Raw genomic sequence first — 22,397 nt, forward strand, 5'->3', positions numbered from 1 at the left:
TTTTTATTGTGTAAATTAGGTAATATATTATTATGGCTGCATTTCTATCCTGCCCTGGGATCACTGTGCTATTAACCATCTTCATATCTCTCTTTGGGTCTGGGACTTCTGACTCTTAAAAATTTGTCCTGTGGCTTTGCAAACTAAACTACTCTATAAAAGAGTATATTTGAGAGTAGATATTTGCCTTCTAATGCTTTCAGTCAAAGATACTCACGGATATGCCTAGTGAAACTTACCATTAGAAATTCTCATATGGAACAAACCTTACTGTGGCTTTAAATCTGTGGTATGAACTAAATATACATAAATATGTCCAAACATTTCCCGGGAATCCATTGGCTTGATTAGATGGTGAATTAAGTTGATAGACTCCATGTTTTAAAATTAGATGCAGAAGCTTAACCCAGGACTAAGATGAAAATAAATCCTGCCTTTCCCATAGTGTGTTTTTAAAAAAAGCAATACAGGTAAAAATTTGCTCCTTAGAGAGAAATTTTCTCTTTAAACACAAAAGATAACAACAAATATAAATAACACCATGCAATTTTAAATTGAATGTGCCTCACAGTAGATATAACCTAATGAGAAAAAGTCAGAAGCATACTTTAGAATAGGAAAGATGGCCTACTTGGGTGATTTCTGGATAAACTGTCTGAAAGGTTTTGTCACTGCTTTGTAGTACATAGTTCTGTGATCTGAGGAAGTCCCTATTCATTTTGAGCTTCAGTTTCCTCATTTGAACAAAGAAGAGGCAAAATTATACATTTTCTTTCTTGTACTTTGTGGTGCGGCTCTTTTGAGTAGAGGCAATATGACCACGTGCACACATGCTTGGGTGGCTATTGGAATCAACAAATGCAAGCAAAAAAAAAAAAGTAGATTTGATCTGGGCTTCACCACTAACCAGCTGCATGCTAAATAAATAATTTACTTCATTTCTCTAAGCCTCTGTTTCCTCATCTGGAAAATGTGAATGACAATAAATATAAAGATACAATACAACAATGCACCTGGTAGAGTGCCTAACACAGAAAATGCTCCATAAGAAAAAAAACTGCTATTTAGTATATTAGTTAGGAGTTCCGACTCTAGCCCAACTTCCAGGTTGATATGCTTGTTTTGCTATATACCATCTGTATGACTACAGGCAAAAGCTTAATGTCTTTGTAACTCACTTTCCTTTCCTACCAAATACTATTTGCTTGAGGTAATCACATGAAACATTAAGCATAGTCCCTGGCAAATAGTAGCTATCAGTAGTACTAGTTGCCATTATCGTTGCCACGCAGCAGCCTACCCGTCTGTCTCCTCATACCTGCCCCTAAAGCAAGGAGAGTCTATGAGACGGATCCTTTCAGGGACTTTGCTTCACCTTTATGCTTGCACCTTACGTTTCCCTGTTTGGCCCCAGAAAGATGGCTGGTCAGCCAATGACAAGTAAGATTCCCCAAGTGTGTGACAACCCAAGCCAGGCAGAGCCGCATGGGGACCAACAGGAGAACCCACAGGGTTCATAGAGGTGGCCACAGCCCCCCACCTTCCCCCGGCTAAGGAGAGCCTCTGCCTCTGTGGCTGCATTCCTTCCCACATCCTGCAAGGGAAGTGATTCAATGATGTGCTCTCCATCTATTCATATGCATAAAGGTTTTGTCCTTTGGGGAAGTACATACATCCTGAGACTCATGGTTCGGCTGCCTGCAGGCAAGGGTGATGGGCTTGAATCAGTTTCCTATTATAACGTATAGGATTCACAGATCTTGAGATTGACAAGCTTTATGTCCTTTACTTCCCCACCTAACTAATAAAAGCTATGCGTAGGCCGATTTGGGGCTCAGTCCTTGAGGCTGGAGTCCCTTGGCCCCACTTGCACTCTATTCTTGGCTACTGTATTTCTTAACCCTGTGCCTCCCTCCTCGCTCCCCACAACCCTCCTTGCGCAGGACACGATAATTATCATTAAGCCTTAAATTTGTTAGTGATCATAATTCATTCGACTTTTTGAGGCTTTAACATTCACATACATGATGGTAAGCGATCTTCCAGGCCATCCTGACATATTTGACTCTTCTGAGAAGCTGTAAATAATTATGGGTTAGATTAATTATTGAAAACAAGCGGCGGGAAGAAGACCAAATGCAGAGCCAGTTACGTAAGGAGTGCAGTGGATTCCCTCTCTCCAGGCTGTGCGGCCCGTGCGTGCACGTAGGTAGCCAGAAAGCGCGTGTGCTACCTGTGCTCTCAGCACCCATATGACCATCCTCCCTGAGACCCTGTCAGTCATCATTACTCGAGCACTATGTTTCTGAACACAGCATCTCTTTGAATAGACAGCTTGCCCATCTTTTTTATTTTTATTTTTGTATTTAGTTCAGATACTATTACTCTTCAACTTGACAAAACGTCTGGGATGCTTGCTTAGAAACAGGTATCAAACGATACTTGTATACAAAGAAATGCTTCCCAGATGTTTACAGTGCTTTTCTTCTATTTGATATTCAACTCCACTTACTTTTAGTTAAAATGTCTAACATGAGGTGAAGGGATCTTTCACGGGATAGTATTTCTTTCCAAAAAACATTTTTCCATGAGTCTATGCCCCACGAACATACGACTGCTTTAAGGGTTACTGCTGCTGTTGCTTCTGAGAGCCGTGCTCAGCTAAGGACACAGCCTGCAAGAAGCCATGAAACAAAAAGATAGGAAGTGATGGGAAGAGACCTGGAGGGGAGTCGGGGACTCCCAGGCTTAAGATTCAGTGCTACTTAACTTCTTGCGCAGATTTTTTTTTTTTTTTTTTGGTATGCCAGATGGGAACAGGAATAGCAATCATATGTGGTAAACAAAATTTCTGAGACAGTAAAGTAAGATCTATGTGGCATTGCTTTGAAAAGTTAAAAATGCCATATAGCCTGTTGCAGCTTACCTAACAGATTTGTTAGAGGATGAGGGCTGAAATGGAATCCTCAGAACTAGTAGAGGCAAATAGGGGTGTTGCCTGTTGCAGTAATGCAGCAATGCAGCATCTTCAGTGCTGATAAGCAATGAGAAAGGGCCACGAAGAGGAAGGGGAGTGCCTTTGGCACCTGAGAGACCTGGGCTTACATCAGTTTATTACTCAGGACATATGTAACCTTTAACACGTTTCTTCATCTCTTTAATGTTCAATTCCTCATCTGTGAAATGGGGAAATTAATTGCAGTGGTCTCTCACTATTGTAGGGAGGACTAAATCAATTGATGCTTAGCACAATGCTTCGCATTTTATGGATATTCAAAATGATTGTGTTATTAGAATGAAAATGATGGCATTTTATTCGTTGGTGTTGCAGGGGAAGAAAATAATTTGTTTTTCTTTTATTTCTATGGAAGCATGAACATGTTAAATTACAGAATTATGCATCTCATCAGTGAAAAAACCCCAAGAGACCATCTAGTCTCGTCTCTGTTCAGGCACAGAGATATTAATATTTCCAGTTGGTGTGTGAAGCAACTGAGGTCTGAACATGGTGAGATTTGATCACATAACTATAGGTAGCAAAGGGAGACTTGATCCCAAATCTCCTGTCTTTTAATGTAACGTTTCATTTATCCATTGATGTTATTTTTGTTATGTAAATTAGGTGTGATTTTGCTGATGTGAAATGTTGGCAGCATATAATGGTTAGATGTTGCCAAAGTTACTACAATAGTTTTAAAAATAGATACAAGGTTTCTAATGTGCCAGTCAAGTGTCACTTCTTAGTTTTGTTCTCCAAATGAAACAGTTTTCTATCTCCCAAATCAGAGAGGTGTCATTTGACTATGCTGTGCTATCTAGCATTGTTAATCCTTGTAGATTTTAGCTGCTGCCATTTCCCTTATTGAATAGAAATCCTCTATGTAGTTTCAGTTTCCCTTCTCGCTCTCTCTGGGAAAAAAAGAACTGTAACATATCAAAGATGGCTCTTTGATGGCTCTTATTCATGTGAATTTAAAACCAAAGTTTTAGCTATAAATAGACTTAAAAGTTGGCAATTTTTTGTGAAGATTACTAATTCTTTTCCAGCTCAAATTCTAGTGAAACAGCACCCTTTGTCTTATTTAGCTGAACTTGCATGATTGGGGGAAATGACTTTATGCTGCTGCATGTTGCAATGAGCTGTTAAACATCCCACATGAAAGAATTACTATACGCACTTTAAGATTTGTAAAACTGAGTAGGATCTTTACCTGAAAGGAGTTTTCTTCCACAAGGTAGTGATAGTGACTGTGATTGCATAGTATTTTACCTACTAACAAGGGCCTCTATGTGCTGCTAGCAGACTGCGTATTATAATGTTACACTCATGCAATAATAAAACTACTAGTTCCATGACTGGCAACCTTTTGAGTATCATTAATGTTATTAAGATTTGATTATTTTGGATTACTAGTCTTTTAATGGCAAATCAATACAACAAAATGCTAAACATTTTTTTGGCATGAGATCATGTTAAAAAAAATATATTTTCTAATTTATTCCTGAGTGTTGATTAAAATCCTTTCCTATACTTGCTCAAGAATGGATGCGTTTAATCACCTGGTTTGTTTTGTATTTGAAACATCCCCTTTTCCATTTTTTAACTTTCACTTTCCTGGAAAGGTTTCAGCATAATGAAACATTTTATAATGATGATTATTGACTGCTGGCTTACCTGGACTCTCTCATGTTATTACTCGGCACATAGGCTTGGTTGGATGGTCCATGTTGGATCTGTCCACTTACCTTCGACAAAGATGAAAACGTGATCTAGTCAGCCATGGTGTTCAGAAATAGCATCTGCTCCATTCCCAAGCTCTTTATCAATGAGTTGTCAGAAAGCCACTCAAACATTTGTATGATACACTTCAGATTTTGCCAGGAGAATGTGACTGTCCAGGGCTAAAATAAAGATATGACAAAGGAAATAAGGTTTATCTTCTATAACTGAACTTTCTGCTAAATAACTCATCATTTCCCAAAACGTCCTGAGTTTCCCTGCCTCTGATCCTTTGTTTGATATCTCTCAGGTAATTTTTACCCTCTTCTACCTCAAACACCCATTTTTATTTAGGGAAATTCTTCCATTATGGGAGGTCTTATTGTAAGTAAAGTGGTCACTGACAGCAATACTACAGCAAACTGACATTACTGCTATTTGAGGATTGATTTGAAAAGAATAATTATTTTTAAAAGGACACACTTTTAAATCAATAAACTAAAATTTTGAGACATATTAAAAAACAAAATATAGTAACATTTTATAAAACAATCAAAATGTAAGTTAATAAAACTATATATGTTAACCAATATCTGTAATAAAATTGTATGCAGAGAAATCTATCCATAAATCAGACCAGAGTTTAAACTATAAATGAAAAACATAACATGACATTATTTGAACAGATTAAAAAGGTAAAACTTAAGCATCAAAGTGTCTCAGTGATAGATCATTGTTGAATCTGTGGCATGTCTTTATACAACGATTTTCAGTTGCTCAATAAGATTTCTGATTCTACTCTAGTCAAGGGAACAGTAATGAGATGGTTGTTAGCTAAATCCAAATTTTACTCTATTGAACAAGAAAACAATCTCTTTACTAGTTTGATAACTTTAAGGGTACTATTTCTAAACAATCATTTTCTTTTTGATAGTGAACTACAGTTTCACTTCAAAGAGAACTTTTCCAGTTAATCTTCGTCTCCTTAAGTTTAATCATGGAAAATACAGATTTCAGTACAGAGGTACATGCATAATTGTCAGTATTGTAATTTTTATATTCAGAAAATCTTTGAACTTGGAGTCAGCATTATCCTTCTAGAGAAACTATACACTATCAATAATAATTTTCTGCCTCTGCTGAGAATTATTTAGGCAAAGAAGGCTGCCTTCCAAATGAGGGTTCCTTCCATTCAAAATATCAATGGCAAGAAAATCTCTCTGGTTATGACTAAAAATGTAAATGATTCAAGGTTTATATTTTCAACGATATTGAAAAGTCAGTCTAAACTAAAAAATAATCAGTATTTTAATTAATACAAATAACACTGTGTCAAAACCAATTATTAAATTACTGGTATCCAAATCACTGGAAACAATATTCATTCTCTCATTTATGATGTCACAGAGCAGTTTTCCTTTCTTTCACTCCTCCACTCCCCAATTCCTGAGTCCAGGCTGCTTGCTGACGAGATGCCTCTACATGATCCCTGCCTGGGATGCTGACTCTAGAGAGTCATGCAAGAAGCAAAAGGCATATACAACTCACATTTTTGTTGTTGTTGTTGTTAGTATAGTGTTGGCTTACTGGCTATAGCATATGGTTATGATGATTTCTGGCTAGATTTATCCTTGCTGCCTAGCAAGATTCCTGCCAATTTTCCAAATCTGCTCTTTTTCTTTCCTATTTTCTGAGCAGTGGCTTTCAGCTTTTATTGATTCTCTAAGCTCCCGATAACTTTGCAATGTATTTACTTTTTGCTTAAAGCTACACGGTCACTTTATGTGGCTTTTAATCAAGAATCATGGCTCATACTCTCTTATCTCTCAAATTTTTACTAATCCATATAGTCCACATCAAAAGCCATATCTTCCTTCAGTGCTTTCCTCATTTTCAAATTGAATGTGCATACTCCTTGCTCTGAATTCTCCCTGATTTAATTTGTGCTTCTGTTTTTCAGCTTCGAATTATGCTTTGTTTTTGTTGATGTTCTTTTTTTGCAATTGTATTCTAGCTCTCCTACTAGATTGCTAGCTCCACCAGGGAGGGTATTTTTTATTTTTTATTATTTTTACCCACTGTTTCCTTTTACCTATGCACATATCCAAAACACTGCCTTCTGTATATAAGAGAAGATGCAAGTTATTCGAGGTTTATGTTCTCAAAAATTTGAGCAGTTTAAAGTGGCAAAAAAAAAAAAGAGAGAGATTTCATACATAGTGTACTGAAAGAATACATTCCACCTTAATTTAAATGTTTCATTAAATTGTGTGGTGGGTACAAGTGTGTCTATCAAAATATCATCACCAAGTAAATGTCCCTGGTTATGACTCAAAATGTGTATGATTCAATTTTCATTTATTCTCAAAAATATTGAAAAGTCAGTTTAAACAAAATATGTTTTACTAGGCATTTTTGAATGTCTGAAATATTTATTAATACAAAAAAATGGATAAAGAGTTGTTAGCAAGTTTTGTATTTTATTTTTGGTCATTATGTTGTGTTTTTAAGTAACAAATTTTTAATTGAAAAGTATGTCAAAATCCACAGAGTAGACAGAGGTTTTACAGTCCATTGACTTGTCACCTCAAATCATTGGGCACATATACTTCCTCTTCAGATCGACCCATCCTTCTGGGCTTATAGACTGGGAATGCTCTTGGATCTGGAGGGTAGAACATGTTTCACAGATTCATGGGCCTGAGTTTTTCAAAGACCTTTTTATAAGAAGGCTACAAAATGCACATAAGGAAGGTGTTTTTGACTACATTTTACATGTAAAGAAACTGAGTCTCAGAGAAGAATGACCTGAAAGAATAGGACTTAGTTTTGAACCTACTCCTATTTGATCCCAAGGTTTATACCTTTTCTACCATGCTTCTTGCTGAACAAAAATGAAAGACATTAAATCTATTTAAATGAAAGAAATACCAATTACAAGGGAAAGTAAAAATTTTGAACTATAGCCTATATGTGAGTTGAAAACGACAGTGCTAATTAGTTTTATTTTGTACATGTGAAAATTTGTTTCCAATAAACACACATTCTCTCATCAAACCCTGCCTCATCATTGGAATGAGGTTCTGATGATGTTTAAATGTTATACGCTGTGTTTGCAATGAATCTATGATTTTAATTATGCTCTCATAGGGATATTTCACAGAGATAATCTTTCTACTGCCCAAGTCATTCTAAATTCAGCCAACCAAAATTTAGTAACAATTCATTTTATGTGTATCACAATAATAGCTGTGTCTTTACTAAAACTTCTTGAAGGGATGCTATAATAATAGGAAATGGATACCCGGTACTTTAATAAGATAGTAGTAGTCCTAAACAAGAATGGCATTCCACATTTTCTTTGTTTCTATTTCATAGCTTGGTGAACAATTTGTGATTTTAACAATGTTTCAGACAAATATAGCTAAGACTTTCATCACATGCTTTACGTACTAGATTTAATGGACTTCTGGATCTTTTATCACATTTCCAAAATACCTCCTTCTATACCCTAAATGTTTCTTGTTAACACTTTTATGCTTTTAGTCCTTGTTTTCTTAATTCCTCACAGCCTATGAGTCTGAGATTTATTGATGAGAAACATTTTTTTTTCCTTTTTTTTATTATTAGTTTCAGGTGTACAAAACAACATAATGACTAGACATGTATACCCCTCACAAAGTGATAACCCCAATAAATCTACTACCCATCTGACACCAGACGTAGTCATTACAATGACGTTGATATTTTCCGATGAGGAACACTTTTGGATAATTGTAGCACCACTTAGCCACTTACCAGATCAGAAAGGTACTATTAGAGGCACTGAAAATGTTCACATAGCTTTTGGAAGATAGTGGCCATGTCAATCATTTTTCTGCTAATGGCATCAACGGTATAGTACCGGATATAAGCTATCAGTTGTGTAGGAGAATGGACTGTGATGAAAGGCGATATTACTACTTTTGTTCAGCAGAGTTTTTAAAACCAGTTCGCTTAATTTCATTTGTTCATTTATTTATGCACTTAAGTATTATGCACGATGTTGATTCTGACTATAAATCTACCAGTGCTTTCACATACTTTTCCTTTTCTGTTCTCATCTTCTATTCCCAAAATACTAGTGCTACCAATGAGAGCATTTCAGAGACCGGGGAGGTGATGAGAAAGTTAATAATCATTACTGACTTAGAAAACCAAAACTTCTAAAACCGATGCCCTCTCTGTTAGTTGTGGGAATGAAAGGGGATCTCATGAAAATAGTGTCAAGCAGATGTTTTCATGTAAACATTACTTGACAGACTAAAGTAAACTTTTGGAAGTTTTTCTATTTAAATGCATTCAGTTGTGACAGAGTGGTGATGGCAGCCTCATTATCCTAAGCTTCTTGATCCTTGTATACAGTGGTGTGCTGGAGCCAACTTGTACCAATTTAAGAGAGCCTATATTACATTTTTTAGGAATTTTACAAGTTGGCTTTTTTAAACACAACTGCTATTAAATTTTAAATGATATAAATTTACAGTTAAATACATTCCATTAAAAATTAACCCAATGAATACTCAAAACTCATCACTTCCTAATTACTGCATCTTACTCTTTTCTCTGTTCTTGAATTTACTTACATTTATTTTTATCTCTATTGTGGAAAGACTAGGTAATTGTGTGTTTCTGCTCATCTCTTGGCAACTTGATATTTAGTGACTTTACCTTAATGCTTGCAATAGGCCATCGTGGGACTATTTATACCACAGTGACTGACAACAACTTTAAATCAGTGGAGGGCAGGGAACAACCCCGACTGGTCGTCACATATTTAGCAGCACGCACTACTGTTTGGATCCTATCTGCTGCGGTGTTGTCATCATCATCTTCTTCCCCTTCACCCCCATTCCTTCTTTTTCTTTTCAATTACAATTGACATACAACATCTTATTAGTACAACACAATAATTAGGGGGCTGGGTGAAAAGGGGAAAGGGATTAAATTGTGGTCTTGAACTCAGTATTTCCAGCGATGGTTTCCTGATTCTCCACGGTTCTGATTGTGATCGTCGTAGTCACTTCACTGGAGCATAAGTTCTATGATGCTTCCAACAATCTTTAGCTTTGAGGTTTTCTGTTAGCCCTCCAAAAGCACTTGTAAGCACTTATTTTCTTGTGTTAAAGATCCTGCTGCCTAAACTACTTAAAGTGGGGAACTGAGCCTCGACTAATATTGCTGCCTTAATTTTCACTGTTCTTCCTGTTGCCATATTTGCCTTAGAGTGCTGCTACCATCTTCTCACATATGATCTGATACAAATGAAGAGTGCTGAAAGCTAAAATTTGGAACCTTCAAAGCACAATGCTCATCTCGCTGATTGTTCAGCTTATCCTGAGATAGCAAATTTCTTAACAAGAGTTCCTTAGAATTCTGTCCACTTCTTCCGCAGTTAATGATTCAAGCATATAATGGTGGAAAGAGGGGTAGATTGAAAGCAACTGTGGAGGAGGTTTTGTAGTACTTTCGAATTAAAATTACTTTGTCAATATTTTTCTTTTCTTTCTTTCTCCTCCTGCTCCTCCTCCTCCTTCTTGCATGAAGTTTAAATTTGATCACTTCCTGACTGCAATGAGATGGTCGATTTGTGATGTTTTTAATAAGTGTTTGAGAGGCTGTGGAGAAAAAGGAACCCTCATGCACTGTTGGTGGCAATGCCGACTGGTGCAGCCACTATGTGAAGCAGTGTGGAAGTTCCTTAAAAAATAAGAATACAATTACCATATGACCCAGCAATCCCTCTCCTGGGTATCTACCCCCAAGACCTGAAAACATTTATCTGTAAAGATATACGTGTTCCGATGTTCACTGCAGCTTTATTTACGGTGATGAAGACATGGAAACAAAAGTGTCCTTCAATAGATGACTGGATAAAGAAGATGTAGTACATATACACAATGGAATACTACTATGCCATGAAAAAGATGAAATAGTGCCATTTGTGACAACGTGGAAGGATCTTGAGATTATTATGCTAAGTGAAATAAGTCAGACAGAAAAACTCAAGAACCATATAATTTCACTGATATGTGGGATATAAAACTGAAAGCAACAAAGTTACAAGAAAAACAAAGAAACAAAAATTCATAGACACGGACAATAGTTTAGTGGTTACCAGAGCATAATGGGGGAGGAGGGTAGTAGTTGAGGGTAAATGGGGTCAAATATATGGTGATGGAAGGAGAACTGACTCTGGGTGGTGAACACACTATGTAATATATTACAGCATTGATAAAGATGATATATTACAGCATTGTACACTTGCAACCTATGTAATTTTACTAACCATTGTCACCACAATAAATTTCAGTTAAAACAAAACAAAACAAAACAAAAACCTATATTACCTGTACCTCTGATTTGCTTTGCAATACTTAATACTTAAGTTTTAGTCAAATAACAAATGTTAGCTCACCACATTTTATACTTGGTTTTGAACTGTAGTGAAGAAGATAGCCAAAGCTTGCCTCCACAGAGATTACATTCTGAGGACAATAAAAGATAAACACATGCACTATGGTATTGCTATGTCATGCAGACCCGACTGGCCAAGGTCACTTTGGCTAGAGTGCTAAAGAGACCTACTCAGAGGTGTGGACATTTGTGTTGAAACTCAAAGGATGGGACTGAACAAAACCATCACAAAGCTAGATCATTAGCACTTGTGGCAGAGGAATAGTGATTGCCAAGGTGTGAAGAAGAGTATGTTCAACAAATAGAAAGAGGATCGATATGGCTGGAGTACAGTGTGAGATTTGAGAGGAGTTTGCAGTTTCTTCTATGAGCAAAGAAAAGTCACTTAATGTTTTTAAGCAGACTTGTGGCACTTCCAGAAAGCAAAGCGTGAATATCCTTGCTCCCCCTCTCTCAACCTATTCCTCCACTGTATGTTATAAAGTCTATATTTCAGGCAATACCATGCAACTTGGTTGAAATTGCTGCTGGCTCCTACCCCCTTATCCTCCCTGTACTCTTGAACTATTTATGTCCATGAATTTCCTCTACACTTAACTGCATAGCTGATACTCAAATTATTTCATATAATTTAAATAAACTTAATTTTCTTAGTATTATCTCCTAACCCCTAATGAATTAATTTTTTAGCAATACATCATATTTAGGACTCTTCAGAGTTTTGTTTGTTTGTTTGACTTTTTACTTAATTAGGGACACAAGATTTATGAAAACATAAAATTATTTATTACCTTCCCCACTCCAAACAAGTTGTTTCCCAGACTGTGCTATCTCAATAAAAATAGCACTGCCTGTCTGGTTGTTGGGAATGATTTTTTTTTTTTCACTTCCCAGAAATTAATCATGACCTATTTATGTCATTTCTTCCTCCAAAATGTATCATAAACTCTTCCTCTTCTTTTCATTTTTTTCTACAACCATGGTCCAAACCACAGTCATTTTACACACAGATCACTGCCATAATCTCCATGTGGTTCCCAGCTTCCATCCTTGACTCACTTAACCCACTCTCCATAAGCAACCCAAAAAATCCTTTAGGAACACAACTTATAAAATAATGTAAGTCAGGAGCCCAGTTAATATCTGCTCTAATAGTGTCTTTGCCTAGAAGACCCCTTGCAGCCTTCTTTGCTTGATTAACTCTTACTCATCCATTACAACTGAATTCGATATTCCTTCTAGAATAAAGAAAATATATATATAATTACGTTTTTTCCATCGCAGTTTACTTTTTATTAATGAAATGTTATTTTTCTAAGTGTAATCATTATAATTTTTAAAGTTCTCTTTTGTTCCTATATAATGATAATGATAATATTAATAATAGACTAGAAAATGTCTGTTCAGTATAATGATAATGATAATATAATAATAGACTAGAAAATGTCTCTAGTCTATCATTAATATTATCATCATTATTATTATTATTATTATTATTATTATTATTGTTATTATTTTATTCTGTTCCATTTGTTCATCTTGATTTTTCTCTTGTTGGCTGTTGGTTTTCTTCAAATGTTTGATAATTCTTCATTGTCTGGTCAAACTTATAAACAAGGGACACAATTGATAAACACAGAGAGATGGCATGGGTTTTTCCTGTAAGATTGTTTGTTGGTCTATTTCTCTGAAGTCCTTTCCTCTATGTGGAGAAGCTGGCTGTTGATGTTGTGTAACACATCAAATGGCAGGCATTGCATTAGGGTGACCTAAGGTAATGGTTAAGAATGTGGGACTCAGACTAGGCTGTGTTCCAATCTCAGTTCTAACGCTTGCCAGTTATATCAATTTTAGCAAATTACTTAACATTTCTGTGCCCCAGTTTTCTCATCTCCTAGATAATGATAATGATATCTACCACACAGGGCTGTGGTGAGAATGAAATAAATTAATGTATTTAAGGAATTCAGGGAAGTACTGACGATATTATTCGAAGGCACTGAATGCCAAGAGTATTGAGATAAGATGTGAAAATAAGAAAGGCTGTATCAGGAGCACAGCAACTGTCAGAATTCCTTGCCTTTGAGCCTCCACTGGCCCCACCCTATGTTAAATTTGGAAATACTTTGATCTTTTTTGCTTCTCTCTTAGGCACAAAGACTCACAGTAATTTTTCCCTCAGGGAAACAATATACCGTATTTTGCTGTATAATGGGCACTTTTTTGCCCAAATTTGTGAGGGAAAAGTAAGGACGCACATTATACATGGGTAGTACTACTTCTGTATCTATATAAATGTTTTTGATTCTTTTATTTATGCTTGTGAGTTAAAAGTGTAACTCTAGAAATTAATAACTATCCATCTGCAAACTAATGCCCTGGAATACGATAATTGGTTTTGTTGAACTTACAAGGAACTTGCAATGATGAAGAGTTCTTGGCCTTTATGATGCTCAAGTATCATAAATGTGTTACTGGTACATAAAATGTCTTGTACCTTATATCTGTTCTTGTGTTGTGTAACTATTCGTTACACTAAATTTCTTGTAACAAAATATGTTAAAAAATAAATGCTAAAATTTCTTAATATTTCAAAAAACAAGTATCTAAACTTAAACAAATAAAAAATTTGAATTAAAAAATTAAAATGAAAGATTTTTTACTCTGAAACTTTGGGACAAAAACATGGCTGCGCATTATTCATGGGAGTGTATTATACATGGCAAAATACGGTAATTTCCACAGAAAACCGTTTTATGGATTTATCCTGGGACAAATGCTAGACACATCTTCCTCTGTTTGGGGTTGTCTGTAAGAGGAGAGGTATCATCTGATCAAGCTATTCTATTGGTAGTCACTAATAGCCACTGTTTGACCTCTTTCTGTAGCTGCTGGTTCTGGGTTTGTACCTATTTCAAGTCCATTATGGGGAAGAGCACCTGCCTTTTGCTGGCCATATTCTGGGCTTCGACCCGCTCTGCTTTGATTTCTCAGTCAATATAATCCTATTCAATTATAGTTTGATCTAAAGAATCAACTTTTCCAAAGTGAAAATGAGAGCTATTTTTATTTTCAGGGTTGGTTATGATTATTCACATTTATGAATCTTCACTATCATTTCATAGCTGAGAGGAGGAAGGGAAAATAAAAACATGTCCAGTGTGTCATCTTTAACCAGAATTCCTACAAATATATAACTTTAGGCAAAAACAAATTGCTTCACAAGAAGCAAAATATTATTTGATAATTATAAGATTTTTCCAGTTTATATTAATACTGCCAAATATATTTTTTTCCTTGAATTTCCCATTCACATTAAAAATATGTAATTTTAAGACTTAGCTTTTTGCAGTCACTGGAATAAAGTGTGAGAAGTTATCATGTCCTCCTAAAACAATTTATAATTATGAATATATATATTCATAATTGTTTGAATATAACTGGAAATATATGTGATTGCCAAAGTCAGACGTAATCTATAATCTATTTCATTCTCTAGAAAAGATATTGTGAATGTGGAAAGTTCATAAAGATACGAGGAGAAACATAAATATCTCTTAGATTTCAACCCTACAAGAGAGGATCCATGATTCCATATGATATAAAATACATCTTTGGTACTAATATACATGAAGGATTGAGCTTTCCGTTGAAGATCATGAACATGCAGAGGGTGGAATAAGAGTAAGTGATAGCAGAGTGAACTCTGCATTTCTGTTCTTTATATGTGGTTAGCAAATTTGCTACAGTTGAATCTTAATATTGAGTCACTGGTATCAGGATAATGCCTCCTTGTCTCCTTGCATCATGATAAAAACGAGTCAAAGTGTTTTGTTTTGTTTCTCTTGAGGTTTGTTTTCACTTTATGAATCAAAGGCGAAGTTGATGTGCATTTCCTGATTCACTGAAAATTATCAAGCATTATGTAAATAATGGTACATACACACACACACACACACACACACACACCCCATCACATACTTTGCTGTAGTGAATAATTATACAGAAATTACCTTGACATACTACAAAGAAAGAGTTATACAATATTCAGGAGGAATTTTCTTTCTTTCTTTTTCTTTTGTTTCTTTCTTTCTTTCTTTCTTTTTTTTTTTTTAAGAGCAGAATAGGGATTTGAACCTAGGTGTTTGATTTATTTTATTTTTTGATCACAGCTGACAGTCACTATTGTTTAACATTAATTTTAGGAGGAGACATTTTCTTTGATGTGCCCCTCTCACTAGCACATACACAAACAATGATACTGGAGAACAAAATCATGTTTTCTATAAAGAAGTCAAATGAGATAAATATGTATTTTTAAGATGAGTTAATTGACTGTTTCTGGTTGCAAAAGATTAATGGTGCTGGACAACCATGATGTAGATTTAATCATCTGTGGAAACTTTTTCACACAGCCCTGTCAACATAGAAACTTGGACACCGAAGACTCTCCCCTTCTCCAGCCCCTTAAAAACTAGGCATCGACATTTAGAAGGAAAGACTAAATCGGAGGTTTGATGCATAAAGAGAAACCGGGATGAATTAAACATGTGCCAGAAGGTGGAATTTCATGTCTCTATTACACAGTTATGGTCAAGTGGTTTAAGTGAGCTTTACAAAAATAAATAAAATACCAATATCTCACATTATCCAAATAGGGGGGAGAAAGAACTCCACATGCTGCTAATCACAGTGATATTTCAAGGTAGTGAGGCATATCCAGAAGTGTAGAAAGCAAAATTATCCAGTGAGCAAGCCCACTAAAGGGAAGAAGACTTCTATATATTGAATGCACAAAATGAGATTTTAGAAACTTCGTAGACTGAATGTTTGGAATTCAAAATAAAATACAAATGGTACTGTTTTTGAGAGAGCTTTCTCACAACCCAAGGCAAATGAAGTATCTTTTAATCCTAATGGTGTTTATTCTGCTCAATGAAAGTTCTCATGCACTGATTCATTTGCGATAAATAAGTTTCAATGAGCAATGTGAAATGAAGAGGGTGGAGAAGGTGAAAGAAGAAAGATTTAAAAGAAGTATTCAATAATTTATCAATGTGTAGGTAAAATTATCCCCTTTTACACACACACACACATAGACACACACACACACACAAACACACGCAAACACTTAGACATCCTACCAAACAACATTGAAGAATAGATGACCTTCTCTTTCTTCCTCTTTCCTTCTATCTTTCCTCCCTCCAAATAGGATTATTATTACTGAAAGAAAGTTTTTAATTTAGGTTGACTAATCCTTTGTATACTATACTCAAGAAACTGCACAGGGAAGCCAGGAAATAAATAATTTTCTAAATGAATAACTCCATAAAATATGTTATTTTGTATATATATATATATATACATGTTTTAAGGTGCCCTCTTTGTGAGTGCTTACAGGTTTTTCTGGACAGCAAAGCAAATACTGCATCTTCCTGCTTCTGCTAACAAGTAGTAGTAGTAACTCTTAACACAGCAAATGCTCTGCTGATGTCTGAGGAATCTAAAAGAGAGTGACATTTTTCCAGGGAAAAACAAAGTAAGATGTGGATTACTTTTCTTATTTGTGTCAGCATATCTGGGAGGAATCCACTTAGTATGGGGTTCATGCTTTTTAATTGCTTAAAACAGAACATCTGTGGTTGTCTGTCATACTTTGTCATATATACTGCTATCAATCATATCAGAGAATTACAACTAGTCAAGGTTTATCTGTGAACACATGGTGATAAAATCAACATCCCACATTCTGATATAATGTACCTTGGAAGTCATTAAATCCACATATGTAAGAGATACATCCTTAGACAAAATTGCATTTGAGTTAATATCTGGTTTTGCAGATACTAATAAAAAAAATAAAAAAAATAGCAACAGTAACAACTAATACCTACTGAGAACTTACATTTTTTTCAAGCATCGTATAAAGTATTTTAAATGCATCATGTCACTTACGAAGTCCTCAAATCCACCTGGGGCATGTACTGTGTTTCCCCGAAAATAAGACCGGGTCTTATATTAAATTTTGCTCCAAAAGACACATTGGGGCTTATTTTCTGGGGATGTCTTATTAAAAATCATTCTAGGGCTTATTTTCCAGTTAGGTATTATTTTTCAGTGAAACATGGTATTATTATAATCACTTTTCCTAATGATGAAACAGATTTAAATAGGTTAGTAATTTGCAAAAGTTCAGGCAGTCAGTAACTGGCAGAGTCGGGATCTGAACCTAGGACCATCTCATAGTGCCTGCATTGTAAATCATGACATACTATTTTTTTTTTTTCCAGAAAATTTTGGGCAGGTTATTTTACATGTCTCTCTAACTACTCCACTACCCCAAAAAAGACACTGCATTTTTTATAATTTATAACAGATGAGTTTTCTTCTCTGGGAATTTTGCTGTCTCAGTAACACCCAAAACAATACCGAGTCATCACTACAGAGGGCAGCCTTAAGAAACTCCAAGAAAATGATGGATTTTGCCAGCATCCATTTGTGATAAAAACTCTCAGCAAAGTGGGAATATAAGGAACATAACTCAATGTAATAAAGGCCATCTATGACAAACCCACAGCTAATATCATACTTGACAGTGAAAGCTAAAAGCCTTTTCCTTAAGATCAGGAACAAAACAAGGATGTCCACTTTCACCACTTTTATTCAACATAGTACTAGAAGTCCTAACCACAGCAACCAGACAAGATAAAGAAATAAAAGACATCCAAATTGGAAAGGAGGAAGTAAAATGTCATTATTTGCAGATGACATAATACTATATAGGGAACCCCAAAGATTCCACCAAAAAACTTCTAGAACTGATACATGAATTTACTAAAGTAGCAAGAAACAAAATTAATATTCTGAAATTGGCTGCATTTTTATACACCAATAACAAACTATAAGAAAGACAGACAAATTAAGAAACAATCCCATTTATAAATGCATCTAAAAAAAATACCTAGGAATAAATTTAACCAAAGAAGTAAAAGACCTGCACTTGGAAAATTGTAAGACATTGAAGAGAGAAATTAAAGCAGATACACATAGAAACATATACCATTAATTGAAAAATATAGTTAATATGTCTATATTACCCAAAGCAATCTATAGATTCAATGCAATCCCTATGAAAACACCAATGGCATTTTGCACAGAACTAGAACAAATAATCCTAAAATTTATATGGAACCATAAAAGACCCCAAATGGCCATGGCAATCCTGAGAAAGAACAAAAATGGAGGTATCACGCTACATGATACCAAATTATATTATAAGGCCATAGTAATCAAAACAACATGGTTCTGGCATAAACACAGACACATGGATCAATGGAACAAATTATCCCAGAAATAAATACATGCTTATATGGTCATTTAATCTATGACACAGGAATCAAGAATATACACTGGGGTAAAGACAGTCTATTCAATAAATGGTGTTGGTAAAACTGGACAGTTACATGTAAAAATATAAAATTGGACCACCTTCTTATACCATATACAGGGTAAACTCAAAATGGATTAAAGACTTAAACGTAAGACCCAAAGTCATAAAACTCCTAGAAGAAAATATAGGAAGTAAACTCTCAGACGTTACCCTTAGTATTCATTGATATATTTCCTCAGGCAAGGGAAACAAAAGAAAAAAATAAAGAAATGAGACTACATAGAACTAAAAAGTTTTTGCACAGCAAAGGAAACCATCAACAAAACGAAAAGACAGGCTATTGAATGTGAAAAGATATTTGCCAATGAACATCTGATAAGGGGTTAATATCAAACATTTATAAAACTCATGTAACTCAACACCAACAAAACCCAAACAATTAAATTAAAAAATGGGCAGAGGACCTGAATAGATATTTCTTGAAAGAGGACATACAGATGGTCATTAGATGTACAAAAAAATGCTCATTTTCGCTAATCATTTTTATGCAAATAAAAGCCGCAATGAGATATCACCTCACCATTGTCAGAATGGCCATCATCAATAAATCAACAAGCAACAAGTGTTGATGAGGATGTGAAGAAAAGGGAACCCTTGTGCCCTGCTGGTGGGATTGCAAATTGGTGCAGACACTATGAAAGATAATATGAAGGTATCTAAAAAGTTAAAAAAAGAACTACCTTATGATCCAGCAATTCCACTCCTTGATATTTATCCAAAGACATCCAAACCATGAATTTTAAAAAATATATGCTCCCCTATGTTTACTGCAGCACTATTCACAATAGCCAAGATATGGAAACAACCAAAATGCCCATAAATAGACAATTGGATAAAGAAATTGTGGTACATACATACAATGGAGTATTACTCTGCCATGGAATAGAATGAAATCTTACCATTTGCAATAATATTGATGGACCAAGACTGTATTATGCTAAGTGAAATAAGTCAGACTGAGAAAGACAAATACTGTATGAGTTTTGTGGAATCTAAAGAATAGAATAAACAAAGAAACAAAACAGAAATAGACTCATGGATACAGAGAACAAACTGATGGTTGTTAGAAGGGCGGGGCTTGGGAAGATGGGTGAGAAAGGTGAAGAGATTAAGAAGTACAAATTTGTAGTTACAAAACAGTCACAGGGATGTAAAGTATAGTAGGGAAAACATAGTCAACAATATTGAGAAAAGTATGTATAGTGTCAGATGGCTACTAGCCTTATAGGGGGATCACTTCATAAATTATATAAATGCTTAACCAGTACTCTGTACACCTGAAACTAATATAAAATAATATTGAATGTCAATTATAATTTAAAAAATATATAGTCACAGAATGTAGAGTATAGGGAATATAGTCAATAGTACTGTAATAGCTAAGTACAGTGTCAGATGGGTAGCAGACTTGTTGGGCAGTACACTTGTTATCTCTTTGTGAGGTGTGTAAATATCTAATCACTATGTTGTTTTGTACACCTGAAACTAATAATACTGAAAAATAAAGTAATGGATTTTGAAGAGCAATCTGCGAAAGGGCAGAATGACTGCATCAGTAACAGAAAGCAACGTCATTTTTTTAAGTGAAAATTTCAAAGATAATAAAAACAGAGATCTCACATGAACAGAGTGAGAAATAATTCTAAAGAAGCATCAGACTACCATTTCACAAAGTGCACTATTTCAAAATGGTGACAAAAACCAATGTTCATTTGGTCAAAATGTTTTCTCATTGTTTTTGGCATTTCAGTTACATATGTTTATATTGACATGAAATATATATTTGTGTAAAGGGTTTTCTATAGGTTTGTATAAAGTTTCCATATGTTTATAGATAATTAATATGCCTTTGCATGTTATGCCTATAAATAACAACTGTATGTGCAGCTATATGGGGTTAATGTTAGTGAACCACAGGGTTAGTATATGGAATTCTCTTTTTAGTTATATGTACGTATATACATATATATATATATATATATATATATATATATATACACTTTGTTTCAGAACAGTATATGCTAATGGAATAATAGATGTGTTTGTTACATCTCTGCATATATGTATATAGCATTAATATATTTAAGATGTGTCTGTGTCTTGCTCCAAGACTATATTGACAATGTAACCCTTTCTTTTGGCGCTGGTCCTTTTACACTGCATATGTTTGCGTGCAGAATCTTTCAAACTCCAACAAAGCCAGTCAATTATAATGCTAACCAGATCTTAGTGTCTCTGACATTGTCTGCTTTTGCAGACGAGGAGCTTGGAATAGCAGTCACTTGCTAACTCCCTGTGACAGCTCACAAACAGAACATTTGGCAGGGATGAGTGGAAGTGAGCCGGGGTGGTTGCTGCTGTGGAGAAAGACCAGCCAGAAGAGCCCTTCCTCCATTACAGGATTCGTGACATGAGAAACTAGTCATTAAAATGCTTGTTCATTGCATTTTGGGGCAGCATCGTCCTTTTTTGAAAGAGAATTCCCCTTTCTGTTTGGTTTAAAAGCATCGTTCACAGCGAATCTGTGCGCAGTCCTATAGGAAGGAACGGTGGGCAAGTGGCTGTGTTCTATCATGTAGGCAGATGAGGTACCAGCAGAATCTGAAGTATTGCCAGTGTCATCTGAGTGACGTGTGCTTTACTGCGCATAACTTGAAATAATGAAGTTTAACATTCTAGAGTGTGAATGTCAAGGAAAACACAACACTTTCAAAGTACAGAATTACTCTTTGGATGTTTGTCACTTCACAGGTTAAAGTGATGAAACTCTGTGTTTCTTTGACTATTAATTCTAAATACTTGAATACCTTGCCTACTTTGTGATTGTTATGTTATTTTAAATGATTGATTCCTTAGATGAACGCTGAGGTTTAGTTGTATTTTCCCCGTTTTACAGATAAGTTAACTGAGACTCAGAGTGATTAAGTAATTTCTCCAAGGTTATAGAGTAATTATTGTAGTGGCAGTGGAATCCCTACCCCCATATGTCTGATTTCACAACCTGTAGTCTTTTCACTATACATTATTCCATTGCTAGAAAGAAAAGGAGCCCATTTATAAACTGGACTAGTGGCTTAATTTCCCTATTAAAATTTTCCCTGTGCATTTCTTCTGCCTGATACAGTGCATGAGCACAATATTGATAAATGCTTTGCATTTCTGTAAGCATTTACCACACTTTACAATTAAATAACATAAACTTATGTGAATAGTACATATAATGTTAGTAAGCACAGCTCACCTAGATTGCATCATGTAAAACTATAGCTAACTTTGTTTCTAATATTTCAAAAACTAAAACTTTAGAGATAAATCAGTGATTTTTATATGTTAACACAAAATTTTGAAATAGCTCGTATTACATAGCTATAATTTGTGTTTCATTATATGGGCTCTGGCATATTTTAACATCTCTTGTGTCATATACTGGTCTGCTTGCCAGCCTTAAGAGAGAAGGGATATACTACTCATCGGGAAAAATAAATAAATAAATAAAAGATCCTGAAACTAAGTGACCAAAGGAAACATTGAGCATAAATTCATAAATAAAAACAACTTCAAATGTCATCCTGATGGTGAAATTTGCCTTTTGTGATATTTAATCGATGCCATTCTCCATTCTTCAAATTAAATTTTTTATTTCTCTTCATTTTTCTTTTATTAAGACTCAGTTTCAACGGGAGTTGAGACAGTCTTTTTTGCTATCACTCTCCCTCTTCTTATGATAGCTAGCCTATTATACAATTGCCATCAACTTCAAAAGAAGAA

This window comes from Rhinolophus ferrumequinum, chromosome 11 (assembly GCF_004115265.2).
Source record: "Rhinolophus ferrumequinum isolate MPI-CBG mRhiFer1 chromosome 11, mRhiFer1_v1.p, whole genome shotgun sequence".
NCBI lineage: Eukaryota > Metazoa > Chordata > Mammalia > Chiroptera > Rhinolophidae > Rhinolophus > Rhinolophus ferrumequinum.